Source organism: Lactuca sativa, chromosome 8 (genome assembly GCF_002870075.4).
Source record: "Lactuca sativa cultivar Salinas chromosome 8, Lsat_Salinas_v11, whole genome shotgun sequence".
In the NCBI taxonomy this organism is placed as follows: domain Eukaryota; kingdom Viridiplantae; phylum Streptophyta; class Magnoliopsida; order Asterales; family Asteraceae; genus Lactuca; species Lactuca sativa.
The window spans coordinates 243557601-243581524 of NC_056630.2; the positions used below are offsets into that span (position 1 = coordinate 243557601).

The 23924-nt window shown below is 36.6% G+C and overlaps 1 protein-coding gene across 2 annotated transcripts in view; it reads right to left on the minus strand.

Moving 5' to 3' along the window:
- Nucleotides 1–23924, minus strand: part of LOC111911331 (receptor-like protein EIX2) — a 259032-nt gene that overhangs the window by 47684 nt on the left and 187424 nt on the right. For both annotated transcript variants that reach the window (XM_052766806.1, XM_052766805.1), the window contains 2 exons: nucleotides 9062–9255; nucleotides 7283–7365 (listed from right to left, as the gene is read on the minus strand). The gene's annotated coding sequence lies outside the window, so the exon portion shown is untranslated. The remainder of the gene's footprint in view (nucleotides 1–7282; nucleotides 7366–9061; nucleotides 9256–23924) is intronic.

Genomic DNA, 23924 nt, shown 5'->3' on the forward strand with positions numbered 1-23924 from the left:
CAACGGAGGTGCCGGTTGGGTGTTCGGTGTCACGTAAAGACTCGGACACACTCAATGACCTATTTAACATATGATAACATATGTTAACATACAATTAGTATATTTAATACTAATTAAACATGTATACGCACTCAAAGGAGCGGAAAATACATTGGTTAAGTGTTTGGGGTGTCCCGGGTAGCGTTTAAAGGTGTGTATGGCTTAGGAATGGAGTTTACTCTCCAAGAGTAAACTCACCTTATGATGTTTACGGCCCAGGGACATCTCACCATGAGTTTACGGCCGTAAACTCATGGTGAGGGGTTTTAGTGTGTTTTAAGGCTTCTAACTTGTTCATGGAATTATTCTAGGTCCAAAACTATATAGTATGAATGAGTTTAAGGTCTTTAAGGGCATTATTATGGAGTTTACGGCCCATGAATCATCCCTAAGGGAGTTCACGGCCGTGAACTCCTATGCCATGAATTAAGTGAAGTTTTAAGCCCTTAATACCTTCCTAGCATTTTATAATGAAGTGTGAGGCCATTTGGGGGAATTAAAACTATCATTTGGGCATGTTTGGGGGTGTTTACGGCCTTGGTACATGCCTGGGCCGTAAACTCCTTTTACCCCTTCATTTCATTGTGTTTGGATGATCTAAACCCGAAATGATAAGCCCCTAATTTATGTATTAAGCCTAAGGGTGGTTTGGGAGTGTGTTTGGGGCATTTTGACAAGGTTTAGAGGTGTTTACGGCCTAAGCATGTGCTTGGGCCGTAAACTCTCTTTTAGGCCCTAAATCTTTGTGTTTTCATGTTTAAACACTCCTAGATAAATTCCTTAATTGGTTCCTAGGCTCAATGGGACAATTTCGGGTCATTTTGGCCACATTTAAGGGGTTTACGGCCCTAGAGTGTTCCTGGGCTGTAAACTCCTCTTTGACAGCTTATATGGTCGAATTTTGGGTTATAAACACAAGTCATAATGTTTAGAACAAGCTAGGATAAGCGGACTTACGATTTGGAAGCGTTTGGTTGCGGATTCGGGTCGAAAACGAGTCTAGAGAGAGAGTATAGAGAGAGAGGGTGGAAAGGCTCAAATGGAGTTTACTCCCCCTTATATATGGGTGGGAGTTGGAGCTCAGTGGAATTCTACCCAATACTGCCGTTATACAGGGCTTTTGGTCGCACCCGATTTAGTGGTCGTAATAATAAAAACTAACTTTTTCCAATTAAATGGAAATGTGTGTTATGTGTTTTTATTTCCTTTTATCACGACTTAACGGCATATTAAATATAAACAAATGAAATGTTTATTTAATTGGCGACCTCTAATTAACGAAACTTTTATACAGTGGAATATTCCGTTAACGGTAACGGGGTAATGTACGGAATAACTTTGGATTGTCACAGTTATTCTTGTGTTTCACTTTACATGTTTTGACTTCCTGAATAATTTAATTGGTTAAGAACAGTAAAATTATTCGAACGGGCCACAGTCGTTCATATGTTGGAAGTAGGTATGAATGAATACTGTCGTGAATTGGTGTGTGGATTGTCTAAAAGAGTATTAGATATAAGCAAATGTTTGCTGCAACGTTCATGAGTGCTTATGAATATGAATTTGAGCATTGGAATAAACCCACGCTCATTTGGATCACTCCATGGATTGTATCACGAGTGATTGGTGAGATGATAACATCTTATATTCTTGAAACCGAGATGTGTGAGTTGTATCTTGCTAATCGGTTGCACATTGATAATATGTAAACGCACTAGTAACTTGGTGTTATAAAACATATTGTTGTGTGTGATTCGGTGAGTGAGTGCAAGCGAGCATTGTATCAAAGTTTATTCGTTCCTTTTATCCAAAGTAGGATAAAAGCGATATCTTTGGGCCCCTCGATGGTTTAGTGATGACAAACGTAAATGCTCGGCCGGGCTAGGGCTAATTTGATTTGTTCAATTAGTCAGTCATCATAAATCGGAAATCGAGAGATAGTACAAAGAGAATGATTTGAAATCATATCTCATAAGATATCTAGAATGGAGGAATATATGATCCCTTATCTAAAGGACATACGTATCTGATAGGATCAGAGTTGACAGCGGCTTTGGAAAGCTACGATTGCAGATCAGGATCTGAAGTCATACGCAGAGTAGTTATTAGACTTATCCAAGTGGGAGACTGTTGGATTAGTGTCTAAGTCCATGACTATTTTGGTATGTACTTGACCCGATGGTGCATGGTCCTTTTAGGTTGCCTTTACCAAAGCAACTTGATAGGATGAATTATGGAGAGAAAGGATTAAATATGAATTATTAATATATTATGAGAATAATATATTAAAGGAGAAATCATATTGTTTAATTAATATTAGTCAATAATTAATTAGTAATTAGTTTTGTGACTAAAAGAGATTAATTAAACTTAAGGGACTAGAATTGTAATTAAAAGATAATTGCAATTTGGGCTATGGATTGTCTTATATTGAGGAGTGGACGAATTCTATGGGGAAATCCATGAGGAAATCGTCCAAGGCCTTAAGGAAAGGATTCCATGGGTTGCTTAGGGCTTAAGCATCCAAATTAGGGTTTCCTTGTTAGATAACCCTAATAGCCTCACTATATATAGAACCCTTAAGGCTCAAAAACATGGGGAACTTCTCTTCTAGGGTTAGAACACGTTTTGGGCAGCCTCTATCCTCTCTCCTCTTCATCCTCTTGCTCTTGGTGTTTGTGAACCTTTAGAGGAGTGACATTTGTGACTCTAAGCTTTCTAAAGTCAATAAAAGGAGGAATTGGGATTGTTATTGCTACATAACAATGAAGGTAATATCTTAAACCTAAATATATGTTAATATCGATTTCCATATGTTAGAATTAGGGTTTATAGTCTTGGATAACTTGCATGTACAATAGAGAAACCTAGATCCAAGCATTAGGGTTTGTATGAGCACATAGGATGTTCTTGTGACCAAAACCCATCAGATGCTTCTGATCAAACCCTACCGGCTCCTTCTCTCTCATGAACCTTTGTGGGAGAGTCATCTTTGATGGATCCAACTTTATGGATTGGATCAGGAACATCAGGACGGTCACTCGGTATGAGAACAAAGAATATGTTCTCGACAAGGATCTTAACGAACTTGAGTCGTCTGCTACTCCTAAGGAGATCGTTGAATATGAGGCACATGAAAGAGATGCTACCAAGGTGGCATGCATCATGTTGGCCACTATGACAGCCGAGCTCCAAAAGTCCTATGAGGACTACTATCCTTTTGAGATGCACCAGGATTTAATGGACCGCTACCATCAGAGTTGTAACAACCCAAAAATCATGACTAAAAATTTCTTTAAAAACATTACTAAAATCATATTTATAAAAACTGTATCATAAGTCATAACATAAATTCTCGAGTATTAATTCAAAACATAATATCATTATCAGAGTCAAACATTCCCAGGCTAACTGACTATGATGTGTGCACTGCAATCTTTCCCGAGCTCCTCTTTTGAAAACTGAGTACCTGAAACCAAAACTGAAAACCATAAGCACGAAGCTTAGTGAGCTCCCCCAATCTACCACATACCATGCAATAACCTATAAAGCACATACTAGGCTTTGCCCACTGCATCGGACCGAGGTCCGGACTGACTGGGGCCTTGCCCCCTGCATCGGACCGAAGTCCGGAATCTGACTGGGACCTTGTCCCCTGCATTGGACCGAAGTTCGGACTAACTGGGGCCTTGCCCCCCTGCATCGGACTTAAGTCCGGAAACTGACTGGGACCTTGTCCCCTGCATCGGACCGAAGTCCGGAAACTGACTGAACATAGCATAGCATAACATATCAACTAGCATGAACACATATACTGCATATTGCATCGGGCTGTAGCCCGGAACACATAACACATAAATCCTGTCTGAGCCACGAAGGCATCAAACATACTAACTACTGCATCGGACCGAAGTCCGGAAACTACTGCTAACTGAACGGGTCGGCATTGTGGCCTTAGACCCGTTCCTACTGGAAGGAAACTCACCTGATACTGCTGAACTGCTGCTGCTAATCCCTTTGACTGCTACCTGACCTCTGACTTCGAACTGCTGCTCCACTAGCTCCTCGAGCTACCAATATCAATATAACACTTAGTCCAACTGACCTCCAAACGTCAACTAAGTCACCTCTGGTCAAAGTCAACCTTCTGGGTCAACCCTACTTGCCGAGTCCACCTAATGACTCGCCGAGTTCATATGCTCAGGGTCTTTCTATTCGCGACTCGACTCGTCGAGTCAGTCCATGACTAGCTGAGTCAACTATTCCCGAGTCCTGACCTGTCCAACTCGCTGAGTCTCCACACAACTCACTAATCTGAGCCTTGACTCGAAGGGTTTGGGGTTTCGCGACTTGACTCGCCGAGTCCATGAACAGACTCGTCGAGTCCAAGGCAATCTTCAACAGACTCGCCGAGTTGTTCATCCAACTCGTCGAGTTCATCTCCATCTTCATACTACTCGCCGAGTCCACTCAAAGGACTCGCCGAGTCCATTCAGTTTGATACCACTATTGCTACAATTTTTTTTGGCTTTTAGCGAATTGGTGTTATTGAATTGGAACACTGTTGGGTATATTCTATGCCCCATGGCACACGTAAAAACATTTGGCCAAAAGCCTTCCACACAAACTTTGAAGTCAACAAAGTAAACCCCCAAATAACACTCACACACAAAAAAAGGGACCATGATTGATGAACCAATCATCTTTCTTGTGGAATTTTCCATGCAACTTCTCCCTACCAAATGTATTCCACTTTGCTATTATTCCACAAAAAACAAAAACTACTATCAGGATTGCATAGACTAACTATCAGTGTTGTGAAGTATACTTAGCTTAACTTGTTAATATTTTCAATTTATTAGTTCTTATAAGTTACAATGTTATGTCCTGTAATTTTTAAATATATACCAACACCAAAACATAAGAGATTATGGTTGATGGAAGAGAAAAAATGAAAACAAATTTGATGTCCTTAATCAATGCCAGAAACTATGAATGTCATGACAGATACTTTCATTTCAATTCATAGAATACCACTTCCCAAAGAATTTCTACATTACCCATCAGCTTTCATTTTATCCTTGTTTGTTCCTCTAAATTACTTTTTAATGTAAGTAAATACAGTATGATGTAGAGATGACAATTCCAACCCATTTATAGAAAAATGGGTTTGATTTAGGTCATTCTTTATATCTAATTGGTCAAACAGGTCAGCCCGGTTCCAAAACTCATTTAAATGTGTTAAAGTTTGTGAGCTGTTTTAATAACCAATTAATATTTTACTTCTTAAAACACAATTTTAATAAGTTTTCTTAAAATATTTAAGGCATTCCAGTAAACACTTATGATATTTTAAAACACACATGCACTTAGAAGAAGCACTGATTTTGTTGTCTTTACAAGATTTACAGGTTATTAAATTTGAATAAAACTATTGATGCATGCTAGAACTCATATCTTTAAAGTTGTAATTCATTTTAGTTGCAACTAGTGCGGTCTCTAATATGTCTAAGATGCAATATTTGTGTTGATATTTACAAAAAGTTGATTACATGAAAATAAACTGTCTTTTTTCTGTCAAAAATATACAGTAAAAAATGATATTAGATAACTAATATCCAGAAACTTGTATTTTGGTCTTGGGGTATTTTTCTTTTTCTCTTAATCAATATAAGTGGTTGTTGGTTATTCCACATGACATTCGTAAATGTATTTGGCTTATTGGCCACAATTTATTAATTTTCATGGAAGACTTGGAAGTCAATGAATACATCCAAGCCTATTTTTTGTTTTCTCTAGATCGAAAGAAGTGCTTTTTAGCCAAGTCTATCCCCCTTGGAAGAAGCAAGTGTAATTGCAATAAAAAAAAAATTTTAAACAATTAAAAAGGAATTGAATATAATATAGTATTTGGCAAGATTACTATTATATTAGAAGTCACTACAAAAGACTTGGAAGTCAATGGACAGTTTGTAGCCACAAACTGGTATTTTTTTTCTATGCCCCAAGGAAAACACAAATGTATTTGGCCACAAGTATTTTTCACAAAAGAAATTTGAGTCAACTTCTCCCTAACAAGAAAACAAATATATTCCTCTTTTCTTAATATTCCATTAAAAACGAACCTAGTATCAGGATTGCATCAGTCTAATTATCAGTTGCACGAAGCAAGTATATTTAGCTTAACTTAATTTAATATTTATCAATTCTTATTATATGTTACAATGTTAAGTACATATTCCATAACTTATATTTTGTAACTTTTACATATGTATTATAACAGATCGTTCAAACTGTATTTGTGATTCCACCCATGCATGGCTCATACCCCATAGATCATTCAAACTGTATATGAACAACAATCAATTTTAGCTCAAATGGTAAAAACCACTTACATGAGTTTCCTTTGTTGCAAAATAGGAGATAAAAAACTAGCTACCAACAAGCTGGTTGGTTTGAATAAAGAGAGGATCAAGTTTTAATTCAATGAACTTGATATCAACAAAAAACTATTAACTTGATTTTGACATATAAAGGTTTACAAAACTAACTTTAAGTTTTTGAATATTCAGCTTTAATAGATTATGAGGAGACATACTCTCATGTGGTAGAAGCAACTACTTTGTAATAAGTTATCAGTCTCACAATATAAGAAAGATTGAATTGCATATGATGGATCTTACTGCTGCCTATTTGTACGCCTCCCATGATACCAATCTTTTATATAAACCTCCCTCAAAGATTTAAACCACCATAAACATGTAAGATGGGATCTCAAAAACACTTTGATCAAACTAAACAAGTCATTATATAGACTAAAACAATATGAGCGTATAGTGATATTTGTGGACATAAGGATACAAAAATTGTTCTAACACAACTTTATTTGAATAAGAAATATTCATTGGTAGTTTGCAGCACATTTAAGTGTGATTTAAACAAGTCATTAGTATATTTTGCTAATCATACAAGACTTGATATCTCGTTCTCTGTAGATTTAGTTTGTTGGTCCGGAAGTATCACATCAATGTACATGTATATGTATTTTAGTGTATCTATATGTATATCAATGTATGTGTGTGAGTATTTGTTGGTGTATCAATGTACATGTAATATACTAATATGTCTACCAATGGATCCTACAAACGTGTTTAACTTTAACATCACCCGTAATATTGTTCTTATGAGACATGACAAACACACATTTCATAAAGGAACAACATAACATGTCAAGTGTACTAACCTTTAGAAGATGTTGCAATCAGCATAATTAATGCTTGAAACTTGATACAACCACTGAGACATCCAATATGATCAACAAGTCACCTGAAACACCACAAAAGCAATCAACAAAAATGCTTAATACCACCAAACTCAACAACAACAATTACCAGCATATATGATACCATTGCATTCTATTTGGGAGAGAATAAATAGTTCACTTTCTTGGTAATTATGATAAACAAACAAGCTTACTCATTATAATTATCAGATAATAAATTCATTCTACTTACTGTATATATGATCTCTAATTTTGGTATATGTTCAAAACAAAACGAAAGAAGAAATGCATAAAAATCATCACTGCAAAAGTTAACTTGAGGAACAAGTTTAGGGACACTAGAAAGCATATAATGTAAATAATGATCCAACCAAATATTCTGTCCTTTCTTGTTTACATAAATCCTCCCAGATACCGTTGAGATACGTTGCTTAACATAGAAATTAATAAGATGAATTATTAAAATCATATATATACATGTTATCCTTTAGAAGAATGATATAATAGTTAAGTATGTGATCTTGCTAACGTATATCATCATTAAGTAAATTAAAACATTAATAAATAGAAATTACAATTTCAATATATATATATCATCTATCATTTTCTTGAAATTTTACCCAATTCTAAAGGGATTCCCGGGATTTTGTTTCTGTTGCTGTTTTGTTGTGTAATTGTTTAAATCTTTGTTTTCTTCTATTTTTTAAAAAACATTACTGTAATGATTATGAAACTTCAAGTGTTCCCATATCTTTGCTTTATAAATGTGTTCTTCAACTACAACATCTCTTCAAAGTTATAACCAGATTTGACAGTTACCCATGTTCTTTATCTGAAATGTATTACATCTGACTCGGAATAAATAATTCTATGTGGAAGAAGGTATGTAAGACAATGACTTTTGTAACTATTAATCTATTAACTTAAATACTTACACTTTGGTATTTGGTAATTTATTTAATTACTTATTTATGTTTTATGAATATATGTAATTGAAGTAGAAAGTAATTGTGGTCAACAAGATTTTCTTCTATGGTTACAGCACCAGTTATTTTCATGTTTATTGTAGCATTTGAGCATCTATTCGTTTATCTCCAAAAATCAAATAAATTCATATCAATTTTACACTTGATCGTTTGGTATTCAAAATCAAAGAAGAAGAACCAACTCTATACCTATGATATCATCTGGCTAGAACATGTCAAAATAGAACCTAATGTGATAATATTGGAAGTAAGTACACACATACATGCTGGGTTTCCTCATAACTATTCCCCCATCCTTGGATAAACCAAATAAAATTATACATAAATAAATTGATACATCATTTGTAAGAACTTTCATGGAATATGAAGAAGAACCAATTCTATAATTATGCAGCATTGCAAGAAATGTTTTTTTTTTTCCAATGCTGCAGCAACTAATACTCTAGGGTTGATGTGTACTGATCAAAATAAGTGATTGGTTGGTTGATATAATATGATACAAGCACTTGCGTAAGCACCAAAGGATCTACTAAGAAGCAGGGGAGATAATTTAGTATAAAGCATTTGCTACAGATTATATTTAGCATTGGGAGCTGCAAGTGTGTTGCAGAACAAGGCCATCAGGATCATTTGAAACATATAAATATATAAATGCATCATTTTTAATGATGCTAAATTTCAATCTTCTCTGTGTTATGGGTCCCAACATGTGAAAATTAGGTCAAATAGAAAAAAGAAGGAAAAAAAAACTTACGAGGTTAATATTGTCGACAACGACTGAGGAATGAAGGAGAGGGATGAATCAACAATTGATGGCTTTGGATTTTCCTTGTCCTCGCCTCTTCGCTGGTAGTGACGGAGGATAGGGTATGAGAACGCGATCGTCGACGGAGGAATAAACAAAAGGAGATTTTGGGGGAAATTGTGTGTGGGCCACGAGTCTTCTTGCTGTAAAAAATAAATTTTGGCTCATTTGAATTTTGCGTATTTTGTGGTAATATTAAATTTTATTCGTTCATCATTTTTTATGGTTTTTTATAGACAAAACTGCACAAATGGTCCCTGTGGTTTGTCAAAAATTGTCACTTTGGTCCAAAAAAGTTTGGGCTAGCACCAGAGGTCCAAAGTTTTCATTTTGTTGCTTGTTTGGTCCAATCTATTATGATTTTTTTCAAAATGACGGATTTGCCCCTGTTAATATGATTTTTTTTCTTTGTTTCTTAATTGTTTTTTTGATTTTCAGATTCAAAAAAAATAAAAATAAAATTAAATCTCTCTCTCCTCTCTTTCTCTCTATTTCTTTCTCTCTCCTCTCTCCTCTATCTCTTTCTTCAATCTTCCTTCTCGTCACTCCTTTTTTCTTCGACTCCCAAATACCAACTGTACCACCAATTCCAATATCAGTCACAAACCGACGGCCGAACACCATGGCTCCGTTCAACCCTGCAGTCTGGAAATCAGACTGTTACTGTGCCCCGGCACATGATTCTCCGGCTAGGTGTTGCTGTGATTCGGCACCGGCCCTACAACTTGAACGGATCTTCACCTACTATGTTGGGTACTAGGTTTACCAACTATCTACAACTAACTGTATACTCTGGCTATGTACTGTTGTAGAAGATTGAGTTGATTTAGAGAGCCAATTAATGGAGGAATTGGACCGGAGACTAAGCTAGACATAAGGTCGAGCACCTGGAGTGCACCCGTCTTCTTCCTCATGAACATCATCATCTTCTTCCTCTCTTCATATTCCAACCAATACCACCACCCATCTCTGCCTCCGTCGATAGTTGGGTGCTTTAGAACCCAAGATTTGAGATAATTTGACACAATGTTGTTGAGCCCTTGCTACTTGAAGTCGATCAGATCTATCACCTTTCTTACTCTGCTTCCCTGTTAATTACAAACACAATCCAGTCAATACATTTAGATTAGAGCACGCTTCTTGCTAATAAGCACCAGTGAGGAGATAAGTTGAAGAACGAGGGAGATGGCGGTGAAGATTGATGTCGCTGCTAAAATGATATTGGCGTTGAAGGTGGGTTTCAATGAGAAAAGGGGTGGCAGAGCAGGAGGACCACGATGGAGACGATGGTGGTGGGAGCTAAGAGTTTTTTCTAGGTTTTTTCTTTGTATGGTTTTCCCTATTTGTTCTAAATGAAGATTCAGTATTAATTTATGGTAAAATTGATTTTGATTTTATAAAATCAAGAGAGAGAGAGAGAGAGAAAGAGATAGATGAGAGAGAGGGAGAGAGAGAGAGAAAGAGATAGATGAGAGAGAGAGGGAGAGAGAGAGAGAGAGAAAGAGAAAGAAAAGAGAGAGAGAGAGAGAGAGAGAGAGAGATTTAATTTTATTTTTTTTTTTAATCTGAAAATCAGAAAAACAATTAAGAAAAAACCAAAAAATCATATCGACAAGGGCAAATCCGTCATTTTGAAAAAAAATCATAATAGATTGGACCAAACAAGCAATGAAATGAAAACTTTTGACCTCTGGTGCTAGCCCAAACTTTTTTGGACCAAAGTGGCAATTTTTGACAAACCACAAGGACCATTTGTGCAGTTTTGTCTTTTTTATATTTTATTAAATTTCATAGGATAATAAATAGATATTAATTTTAATAATTCACTTTCTAAATTTAAAATTTCTAATTGGAGAATTCAATCATATTTTAATGTCATTAAATTAGGAACAAAATTAACGGATGTTTTTGGTAAATATAATTTCTATATCTTCCTCGTTATATTTGATGCGACATTAACCTCTGACGATTCTTTTGGTCTTCTGCTGCTGCGGAGATCTGCTAGTCACAATCAGAGAGATGCGTTAGAGTCGTCCCAGGGACTGTGCCTCGGGTGCGGACACCGATGATCAAGTTAGATCAGCTGATAGATCTGAGATGGTCCTAAATAGCTGGAGAGAACCATCTTGGTGCTGGTGGTGGTGTATGGTGGCTGATGGCGGCGGATGGCGGTTGAGCCACCCGGCATGTGTATAGTGTGGCGGCTAAGCTAAGGGGAAGATCCCCCTCCATGGAGGAGGTACTGTTCATTATATAGGGGACAATTAGGTCAAGGGGAATTAGGTCAGGCCTTGGGCCCGCCTAATTCAGGCCCAACTAGCAAGGAGTTGGGCAAGGCCGCTCGGAGGCACCGGGCGGCGCTGGTGAGCGCGCACCAGGAAAGATTGGCAAGGGGCACTAGGCAAAGGAGCATCGGGCCGGGCCGGCAGGAGAGTCCCCAGCATGGCTGGCAAGGGAGCACCAGGAAAGGCTGGCAAGGGGACACTAGGCAAGGCTGGCGGGAGCGCGCCAGGCCAAGCTGGCGCTTTAGAGTGGTCTAGGCCATGCTAATGTACCATATATCATCAAGTCCCCCCAGTCTGGTGTTATTGGTACGCGGCCAATGACATCGGACTAGAACTAGTCATATAAACTAGCAGGAGAGTCCCCAGCGAGGCTGGCAAGGGAACGCCAGGCATGGCTGGCAGGAGCGCGCCAGGCCAGGCCGGCGCATAGAGCAGTCTGGGCCATGGTAGTGGACCATATATCATCAAGTCCCCCCAGTCTGGTGTTATTGGTACGCGGCCAATGACATCGGACTGGACTTAGTCATATAAACTGTGCGTCATCAAGTCCCCCTAGTCTGATGCGATTGGGTTGCTGACAATTGGATCGGACTAGATAAAGCACCAATATATCAAAGAATAGAGAGAACGTTCGAACCTTGCCCACGAGAGTCGTGGTGTTGCGTGATGAGCCAAGCATTACTTATGTAGCCTTGACTAGATACTCCTTCGTTGAGAGGAGTGCGAGGTTGCTAAAGAGTGTTACGCGACACTAATGTCGATAAAATGTTTGGCCAGTGTAGCTAAGGAGTGTAAGCTCGCCATACAGTCTCTAAGACCGTTATTCGACACGATTGTTGTGGTATTCATGCGCATATGGAGCTTAGCGTCCAACAATCTATGTGTCTGGCCCGGGTGATCAGCTCGTGTTGAAGTGTAATGGCGTCTAATGCTTTGCTGTATCACTAGTTTGGTGATTGGTGCTTCGCTGTCTTGGCTATCTGTCGAAGGCTATGTAACGATGCTACTTAGAGTTGTATAATGTAGTTGTTATCGAGTGGTGCACAGCGAGACTGCCGTCGAGAGCTGGTCAACATGGCCGCTGAGAGCTGAGCATCGAGCTGCTAGCGATACATGAGCAACATGACCACTGAGAGTTGGGCAACGAGTCTCCCGAGGATTGAACCACGAGGCTGCTCTTATGATCTGGAATATGGGTGTCACCCTGGGGGTGCACTGTCATGGACAACATCAGCTCTTCCTGTACACTAACTTTACCCATTCGGAGTAAAAATTACTTCTGCATAGTATCGCAGCAACCCTACCCCCCCCCCCCTTTTTTTAAAGGAGACGAGGAATAGAAACGATGGATGAATAGTTGCAGGAATTTGGGCAACACAGCTACTGAGAAAAGCTAAGCGACCCAAGTACCAACAAAAACTGGGCAGCGCAACTGGCATGACTGCTGGGAGTCAGGCAATGTAATTGCTGATGATTGGGCTGCGCAACCGCTGGGAGTTGAGCAACGAGACTAGCAGGGGCCAATCAACATAAATGGTGAGGGTTGAGTAGCAAGATTGCTTGAAGTTGGTCAACACAGTTGTTGATAGCCGCGCAACGCAGCTGCTGATTGTTATTTCGAAATGATTCACTAGTAGTAGTAGCGTATTACTCTTCTCCCACCCCCCTCCCCTTTTTTTTTGGAAAAGTTGTCGAGAGTTTGAGTCGCAACGCATTCTGATGAGCGAAACTTGCGTTGCGCATGTAACGCCCTGTTCTAAAAGTATTCGTTCGTGGATTTCAAAAACCAAAGCTAGGGGTGTTTTGGTCATTTATGGGATTGGAGTTTATTTTGAGAAGGTTTTGGGGCTGAGACATGCTGCTAGAAGCGTAGGGCTTCTCGCCACCTTTCTGTGGATATAAAGTTCATCAGAAACGGATTTAGAATGAAGAAGATATGACACTTTGAAGATTTGGCAATAATGGCCCTTAAGGAGAAAAGTTCGCATGTAAGGCCATGCACGCATGTTTGGAACACGCGTGGGTACGCCCAACGTAAGCTGGGTTACGCCCAGCATACTGGGGCAACTTGGTCGCGGATGTTCAAGGCGTACGCCCAACGTACATGGAGGTACGCCCAGCGTAAGCTAAAAGTCATGAAACCCTAATTTTTGGGTTGAACATTATATAAAGAACATGTTGGCTTCAACCCTAACCCCATTTCAGCCTCCCCAACCTCAGAAGAAACCCTAGAACATCCCTACCCTCATTTAGGTCAAGCACTACTTCTTTCGGAGTTTGGTGAGTTCTTGTGAAACAGCGAAGAAGGTTTGGGATATGATGAAAGAACTCTAGTCGAGTGATGCAGATCTTGAGCATTTAGGTCAAGCACTACTTCTTTCGGAGTTTGGTGCTTTTGCTCAAAAGCCAGATGAGAAACTCTATGTTGACTTCAACTTGACATGCTCCTTTGGATTGTTATTTGGGTTTAGCTCTAACAATGACTATATAGTTAGAATAATGGTTTTATGTTTATTGGGGTGATAAAAGCATTGCCATTCGGAACCATTCATTTCAAAGGGATTATATATGAATGGATTTCTACAAGAACTTTCATGTTTACACTATGGTTTACTCTGCTTTGTTGCATTTATCATTTTCACTGCACCAATTGTTGTAGAAATACATAAATAATTATGTAAAAACAAAATCACACATATGTCCTTTTTTGTTTATATCGACACAATCATAAAACTTCATTCAACATAGAAAATGTGACACTTATGTATAAATAGTTTATTCTTGTCTTATAGTTATTCACTTAAGGGAGGTTTTGGTTTGGTTGAATTAGACTCCTAAGAGATTTAACAATGTGGTTGTGGCTCTTATAAAGAAACATTGTGTAATCTAAACAACTTCATGATATCCAAAATGGTGGAAATCATATTTTGTAAGCATGGTATATCTTTCATCATCTTTAACCATGTTCTTACTCATAAAATTGCTTTGTTTGAACTTTGACGGTTTTCGGATTATGTTTTACTAATAGTCAAATTTGATAAATAGTGGAACCTTATTGATTAAATCAATGAGATTAACATTAAATATTTGATCAATAGTGGAACCTTGTCATATAATCATCTGGTTAATTGCTTGGTCTTCTATGTTACAAAATCAAATTGAACAAGATGATGACAAGTTTCAAAAGAAACAAAGAAGCATGGATCGAATATAGGATAATAATCTGCATTTTACAAGCTAAATGTACAACCTTTAATATAAGAAGTTCTCTAGCAATTGTTTCATCATGGACTATATTTAATGTACATGAAAGGAAGAACAATGTGTTGCTTTCTTCAAACACTACATAAATGAATTCAAAACAACCTAAACTATATATGAAGATGAAAGTACTATGGTGGCTTTTGTAACACAAGGCAAGATTTCTAAGACTATTTTCAAAGAGGGTCGGGGGTGGGGGGACTGATATCTTTTGCACAACCAAAGAACAAGAGCAAGTCACCATCTCATCTTTTTGGGCAGGACAAAAAATTGCAATTTGTCTCATTGGCATTAATCCCGGTTTTAGCACACCAAATATTGGTACATTTCTATGTAATAAAGGAGATGTAGAAGAGAAGAAAAATGATACTAAAGATGTATATGAGGAACTAATCTTGGAAGAAAACTATAGGAAACAAGTACTTAACTACTTTGAAAAATAGATCAAGATATGAAACATAGATCCAAATAGTAGCATTAAAACAAAAACTTCATTGATAACATATATCCGAGAATTACTTGCATTCCAGAGGGCCTATACAGCTTCTCTTCCTCTCTTGATCTTGGCAACAACTGTTACCATGACTGCAACGTATATCTTGTCCATGATTTTCTCAACAAACCTGAAAATCTTCCATCTCCAGTGCTTCTTCAACAACAGAACTCCAATTACACCCCAAAACCCTGTTGCAAATCCACTCATTATGTCCGGGTAAAACCACCATACCTTGATCGACTCCTCAGCTGCTTTATGTTTCTTCTTGGGCTTTGCTGTTGTTGTTGGGTCTTGATGATCTGAGCAATTGTTTGTCAATGGAGGTCCACAAAGATCTCTGTTCCCACCATATATTGATGGATCATCAATAAGGGTCTGCAATTGATGGCCTGTTGGAATTCTTCCCCACAAGTTGTTGTGTGACAGATTCAAATGACTCAAAAAAATCAAAGTTGCCATGCTTGGAGGGATCATCCCGGTCAACTCATTGTTTGAGAAATCAAGAGAAAATAATGCCGTCAAGTTTCCAATGGTGTCTGGAATATTCCCACTGAGATGATTATTAGACAAATTGAGACCCACCAACATAGAAAGTGCAGTTATCTCTTTAGGTATTTCTCCTACGAGTTTATTGCTTGAAAGGTCCATGTTATAAACTATATCCAAAATTCTTGTTTATTCAAGATCAACACCTTTCATAACCTGAATCACATTCTCATTAGAATCATCACCACCATTACTGTCATACCACTTTTCTGCACCATTAACCATTGCATTCAACTCTCTTAGGCAATGAGGGATGATACCCGTTAAGTTGTTGTATGCAACATCCAAAATTTGAAGATTTGACATTTTGCATAAAGATTCAGGAATTTCCCCGGTAAAGTTATTCTTGTGTAATCTTAAAACAATCAAACTTGTCAGATTTTAATTTGAGTTCCCATGAGATTCAATTTCATTATAATCTAATCTGACATCTAAACAACACCTATATTACAAATGTCATACATATATAAAATCCAAATAGTAGCATAAATAAGCACAATAGGTGTATTAAGAAGTAAAACAATCATAACTAATATACACTTAAGAAATATTGTCAATGGTTTCCTCCACAAACGTGAAAAGCTTCTGTCTCCACTGCTTCATGAACAACAAAAGTCCAATAACACCCCAAAACCCTGTTGCAAAACCACACGTTACATCTACGTAATACCATGTCTTCAACCATGCTTTGGTAGGCGCATCAGTTTGTTTGTATTTCTTCTTGGGCATTGTTATTGTTGTTGTTGTTGTTTGGTCTTCATGCTTTGAGCAATTGTTTGTCAATGGAGGTCCACAAAGATCTCTGTTCCCACCATATATTGATGGATCATCAATAAGGGTCTGCAACTGATGGCCTGTTGGAATTCTTCCCCACAAGTTGTTGTGTGACAGATTCAAATGACTCAAAAAAGTCAAAGCTGCCATGCTTGAAGGAATCATCCCGGTCAACTCATTGTTTGAGAAATCAAGAGATTCTAACCTCATCATGTTTCCAATGTTTTCTGGAATTCTCCCACTGAGATGATTATTTGACAAATTGAGACCCAACAACATAGAAAGCGCAGTTATCTCCACAGGTATTTCTCCTACAAGTTTATTGCTTGAAAGGTCCATGTTATAAACTATATCCAAAATTCTTGTATATTCAAGATCAACACCTTTCATAACCTGAATCACATTCTCATTAGAATCATCACCACCATTACTGTCATACCACTTTTCTGCACCGTTAACCATTGCATTCAACTCTCTTAGGCAATGAGGGATGATACCCGTTAAGTTGTTGTATGCAACATCCAAAATTTGAAGATATGACATTTTGCATAAAGATTCAGGAATTTCCCGGTAAAGTTATTCTTGTGTAATCTTAAAACAATCAAACTTGTCAGGTTTTCTCCAATCCAGTGGGGTATCTTTCCAAACAATTGATTATCACCCACATCTAGGTCTTTTAAATCTCTTAAATTCCCCAACTCTTGAGGAAGTTCACCAGTAAAGTTGTTGTCATTTAATTTTAACCAATGCAATGATGAATGACTAAGTGCTATATAGCTTGGAATGACACCTGAAAGTAAATTTGAGCTAAGGATCATGGCACCCAACCCTTGCAGATTCTGGAGACATTTGGGAATTGTCCCTGTTAACCTATTTCTGGAAAGATCAAGTAAAACTAAATCTGTCCATCTGCACAAGGACTTCGGAATTGACTCATTGAAAATGTTATTTGCCAGTATCAATGCCTGACCTGTTTCTGGAAGGTTTGTCAATGGTCCGCTGAGTTTGTTGTGAGAGAGATCTAAGAAAGCAATGACAGGCATCTTCCGCAACCATGTGGGCAGAGGTCCCGAAATTGAAGCATTCGACAACACTAACTCAGAGAGCAAGAACTGATTCCGTAGCCACTGTGGCAATCCATTTGTGAGATTGCAGGAACTGAGATCAAGACCATCCAACTGGAATGGAGGCATCCACTTATGTGAAAAATTGCATGTCAACTTCGTGTTAGAAGAAGCTTCCAAGTAACTCAACATCGAAAGGTTAGCAAAATGGGCTTCGGAAACTACTCCTTCTAAGGAATTGTCTGAGATATCTAACTCATTGAGTTTGGCAAGTTGCCCAATTGAAACCGGAATAGTCCCATTTAACAAATTTGAAGACAACCGAATTGCTTGTAATGAAACAAGTCTTCCTAGAGATGTTGGGATGGGGCCCGTTAAGTGATTGGATTGTAGATACAAAGATTCTAAAGCTGCAAGATTTCCAAAGGATTCTGGAATTGAACCATTCAATTGGTTATCATGTAGATCTAATACCTCTAAGAATCTTAATCTTCCTAGAGATTCGGGGATTGGACCTGTCAAACTGCTCATTGATAGATCTAAGTGTCTTAAATTGGTTAGTCTTCCAAATGCTTCTGGAATCGTACCATTCAAACACCCACTTAAATCCAACCGCTCCAAAGCATATTGGGAGCATTCTGAAACGTTTTGCGGTGGGTCAATCCTTTCTATTTCAAAAGGATTTCCATATGCAGCCAATGTTTTCAGGTGACACTGTCTCCAGATTCCAACATCCTCAATATTCTTAAACTGGTTAACAGAAAGATCAAGCTCTAGAAGGTTAGCCATAATAGGAACCGAAGAATGCAGCATGTTTCTTGAGAGATCAAGGACTCTTAAGGAACTCATGTTACTGAAAACAGATGGAAATATGCCTTCAATTGAATTCCAGCTAAGATCCAGGTGTTGGATGTTAGAAAGCATACAAAGTGACAAATGCAGCTCTGATAAAGAAGGGATCATGTTTAGCACGTTTGCAAAGTTCCATGCCAAACTAAGATTAAATTTAGAAAGATCGAGGAATGCTAGGGATGTCATGTTTCGGAAAAATCCAGGGAGTGGGCCTTTGAAAGAATTGAAGCCAAGATCAAGGTGTTTGATGTTGGGAAGTATTCTACTCGAATTAAGAAAAGGACCAAGATGGGCATTGGAAAGTCCACAACCATGCAAACTTAACTCTTTTAACGAAGGAAGATTGTAAAGCACCATGCCCATGTTCTTTGCTCCGCCAAGATCCACCCAACTCAAGTCGAGATGCTCGAGTGATGAAAGGCCAAAAGTCCATGACATATCATCATTCCAACTGAGATCCAAAACCTTTAAATTAGAAAGATTTCCAATGTAAGGAGGAATAATACCTTGAAAACCAGCATAAGAGAGATTGAGATATCTCAGCTGTTTGAAGGATCCAATGAACTTAGGGAACCGGCTTCCTCCAAAATCATTCTGACTCAAGTCCAGGTACTTGAGATGCCTCAACTCAGCCAAAGTAATCTCCTCTGAGATTGAGGCTGTCAATGGTTCCAGTGCGACTGCCACAATGGATTCTTTCCCACTGGCAACAATCCTTACCCACCCATGAAGACAACATTCCGAAACCATCTTCGATGACACTCCCTTTGAACCTGAGAAGAGCAAGTCGTTCTTTCTGGGAGCAAACAACAGTGACATTTCCAACACCCAAACAAGTATATTTGGTTGCAAACAAAAAAACACATATGAAAATGAGATGGAGCCCCAAACCCCACGGATTCCCCATTTATCAACCCTCCCTAACTCAGTTTAATTTAGAAGAAAGTTGAAGTGGAAAGATAGTTTGTTATGATGAAGTGATAGATTATTATGAAGAAGAAACCAGTTCATTTATAATGCCACAAATGAAGAACAACTTAATGCCATGGAAGACTTGAAGTCAATGGACATTTGTACCCACAAGTTGTATTTTTGTGGTCTGATGCTATCTTTATTTCTCTCTTGATAAAAAAAAAAAAAAAAAAAAAGTGGTTTATGGCCAAGTCTGTTCCCCATGTCAAACAAGCATTTAGATTTTCAAGATATCCAAGATAATTTATAATCTTTTTGTAAATAGTAGTTGTAAATTATAAACTGAATTTTGATGTCCAATCATTTTACACAACTAACTACAAGAAAATAATTTTTTGTTATTATTTGACTTGAAAAGGTTGATGTGCCAAGCCCAAGCCTAATTAAAAGATACTTTCTTCTGCAACTCCAAATTAAAGATATTATATCATCTTTTATAAAAAAAAAATCCAGTCTTCTCAAATGCATTACGGTTTTATTAGACATGACAATTTCAACCCATTTACTTGAAAATAGGCACTAAAAATGACCTAAATAAACAATACAAAATGAAGCAATTAGAAACAGTTAGTCATGAAACAATATATACAAGGTTCAGGCAAAACATCTAATGCACTTGAATTAGACAGAATTTGGGAATAAAACAATTTAAACACATAACATAATTAATACAGGGGATGAGTCAAGAAAATATCAAAAATTAAAAAACATGGAAAGCAACATAACCCATGAGATAATGTATATAGAAGAGCTTTTTAACGTTTCCTAGGTTAAACCAACATAAATAAATATTATAGCATCTCACTTTCATTTGTTTAACCATAACATTGTATTTTCATTTTTTTTTCTTATTATGGCATTGTGCTTTGAAATGTGCACCCAGTTATAACATTGTTCTTCAAAAATAATTCTTATTAGCATGCTATACTTTGAAAATCATCCAAATAATAGCAGTGAGAATTCAATTGCTTTTTACAATGTTCAGGCCAAATGCAATATGCAACAGTCACTAGGAAGAAGAGTTGCTGATTTTGAGTTCTTGACCGTTATTAAAACTGACTATTTCCACATGCTAAAACTCACATCTTTAAGGTTGTTATTCATTTCAGTTGCAACTACTTCCATCTCTAATGTGTATAACATGCAACCTCTCACCTCTGTGTTAACAATTACATGAGAATAAACTGACTTTTTCTGTCAAAAAAGACACTTGATAGTTAGTTGATATCATGAAACATTTCAGTCTTATAAGTTATAATAATCACAGCTATAGTCGTATTTACTTATTGTCATGGAAGACAATTTATATCCACAAACTTGTATTTTTTGGTCTTGGGATAATTTTCAATTTTTCTTGATCAATTTAAGTCCTTTTTTGGCTACTTTTGCATGAAATACGTAATTCTGTTTAAGTCCTTTTTTGCCTATTTTTTTTATTTTTTTTTATCAATCAAAATTAAATGGTCTGCACGGCTCCTATGGTTGGCATGTTACAATCATATTTTATCCTAAAATATCTTTAATATAATTAGATTTAAACATTAAAGAAATTATATAATAGTTTTTTGAGTAAATTACATGAATGGAGTCATGTAGTTTTGGGTAATTTGTGTGTATGGTCCTTAACTATTTTTTCTAACTCGGACGGTCCTTATAGTTTGGTTTTGTTTAGGTTTTGTGTCCCCAAACAAATTAATATGACTATCTTGCTCTCAATGTAGATTAGCATAAACCACAGGGACCATTTGTGTAATTTACTCTAGTTTTTTCTTTTAAGTTTGATACCACTATTGCTACAATTTTTTTGGCTTTTAGCGAATTGGTGTTATTGAATTGGAACACTGTTGGGTATATTCTATGCCCCATGGCACACGTAAAAACATTTGGCCAAAAGCCTTCCACACAAACTTTGAAGTCAACAAAGTAAACCCCCAAATAACACTCACACACAAAAAAGGGGACCATGATTGATGAACCAATCATCTTTCTTGTGGAATTTTCCATGCAACTTCTCCCTACCAAATGTATTCCACTTTGATATTATTCCACAAAAAACAAAAACTACTATCAGGATTGCATAGACTAACTATCAGTGTTGTGAAGTATACTTAGCTTAACTTGTTAATATTTTCAATTTATTAGTTCTTATTATAAGTTACAATGTTATGTCCTGTAATTTTTAAATATATACCAACACCAAAACATAAGAGATTATGGTTGATGGAAGAGAAAAAATGAAAACAAATTTGATGTCCTTAATCAATGCCAGAAACTATGAATGTCATGACAGATACTTTCATTTCAATTCATAGAATACCACTTCCCAAAGAATTTCTACATTACCCATCAGCTTTCATTTTATCCTCGTTTGTTCCTCTAAATTACTTTTTAATGTAAGTAAATACAGTATGATGTAGAGATGACAATTCCAACCCATTTATAGAAAAATGGGTTTGATTTAGGTCATTCTTTATATCTAATTGGTCAAACAGGTCAGCCCGGTTCCAAAACTCATTTAAATGTGTTAAAAGTTTGTGAGCTGTTTTAATAACCAATTAATATTTTACTTCTTAAAACACAGTTTTAATAAGTTTTCTTAAAATATTTAAGGCATTCCAGTAAACACTTATGATATTTTAAAACACACATGCACTTAGAAGAAGCACTGATTTTGTTGTCTTTACCAGATTTACAGGTTATTAAATTTGAATAAAACTATTGATGCATGCTAGAACTCATATCTTTAAAGTTGTAATTCATTTTAGTTGCAACTAGTGTGGTCTCTAATATGTCTAAGACGCAATATTTGTGTTGATATTTACAAAAAGTTGATTACATGAAAATAAACTGTCTTTTTTCTGTCAAAAAAAAAAAAACAGTAAAAAATGATATTAGATAACTAATATCCAGAAACTTGTATTTTGGTCTTGGGGTATTTTTCTTTTTCTCTTAATCAATATAAGTGGTTGTTGGTTATTCGACATGACATTCGTAAATGTATTTGGCTTATTGGCCACAATCTATTTATTTTCATGGAAGACTTGGAAGTCAATGAATACATCCAAGCCTATTTTTTGTTTTCTCTAGATCGAAAGAAGTGCTTTTTAACCAAGTCTATCCCCCTTGGAAGAAGCAAGTGTAATTGCAATAAAAAAAAAATTTAAACAATAGTGCCATGATTGATGCACTAAGTTAGCATATTTCTTGTGGAATTTTCCATGCAACTTCTCCCTAACAAGAAAACAAATATATTCCTCTTTTCTTAATATTCCATTAAAAACAAACCTAGTATCAGGATTGCATCAGTCTAATTATCAGTTGCGTGAAGCAAGTATATTTAGCTTAACTTAATTTAATATTTATCAATTCTTATTATATGTTACAATGTTGAAGTACATATTCCATAACTTATATTTTGTAACTTTTACATATGTACTATAACAGATCGTTCAAACTGTATTTGTGATTCCACCCATGCATGGCTCATACCCCATAGATCGTTCAAACTGTATATGAACAACAATCAATTTTAGCTCAAATGGTAAAAACCACTTACATGAGTTTCCTTTGTAGCAAAATAGGAGATAAAAAACTAGCTACCTTTGGTTTTGTTACAGATAAAATCCATTTAGTAACAAATTTGTATTACCTATGATTTTTTGTATTACCTATGATTTTCTATTTCTTCAATTGGATCATTCATGTGTAAAGTCCTCAACATGAGGTGAAGCAAATAGAAATGAGTTAAAATGCTTAAAAGATGATATTGGGTTACTATTATAATAATAATAATAATAAATAAATAAATAAATAAATAATTATATCATGAAAAGAGAGCTAAGGTGGTTGGGTCCAAAATAAAAGTTCGAGTAAATTATACGAATGGTCCTTATGGTTTAAGGTAAATTGCATTTTTGGTCTCTAATTTATTTTTTTAACTCAGAAGGTTCCTATTGTTTGTTTTTGTTATACGATTGGTTCCTGTCTTACGTAAAAAAACTATTTTGCCATTGATTTTTTAATTTATTTAAATAAACACACCCTCAAATGCCCCCCTCACCTTACCTTACCTACTCATCATTTTTTCCTATTTGGGTAAATTACACCATCCGTCCCTCGTGCATATATCAGAAAGCATGTTTAGTCCCTATTTTTAAAAATTAACTCGGACCGTCCCTGAATTTGTTTTTTCTTGCATGGTTAGTCCCTATTGACATAAAATGACTATTTTACCCTTAATAATTTTTTTTTTATTTTTTTTTGTTACTTACTTATCAGTGTATAGATTTAAAAGAAAAAAAAAAATATCCCACCCCTCCCCTCCCCCTATCCCTAGTTTCCTTCTCCCTCTCTCTCATTTACACTCACAACCGACAACTACCCAACTCCGGCGCTCCTTCTCCTTTCTCCGGCGATACCAACCTTTTTCTTTCTCTATTTTTCGATCACCACCCACTACAAGTGCTGGCAGCTGCGAATGGTGGTTCTTTGTCGCATTCTTCTAAAGTCCAATATTCCTCCCCCAATTTTAACTAAGAACTACAATTTGTGTGACAACCTGA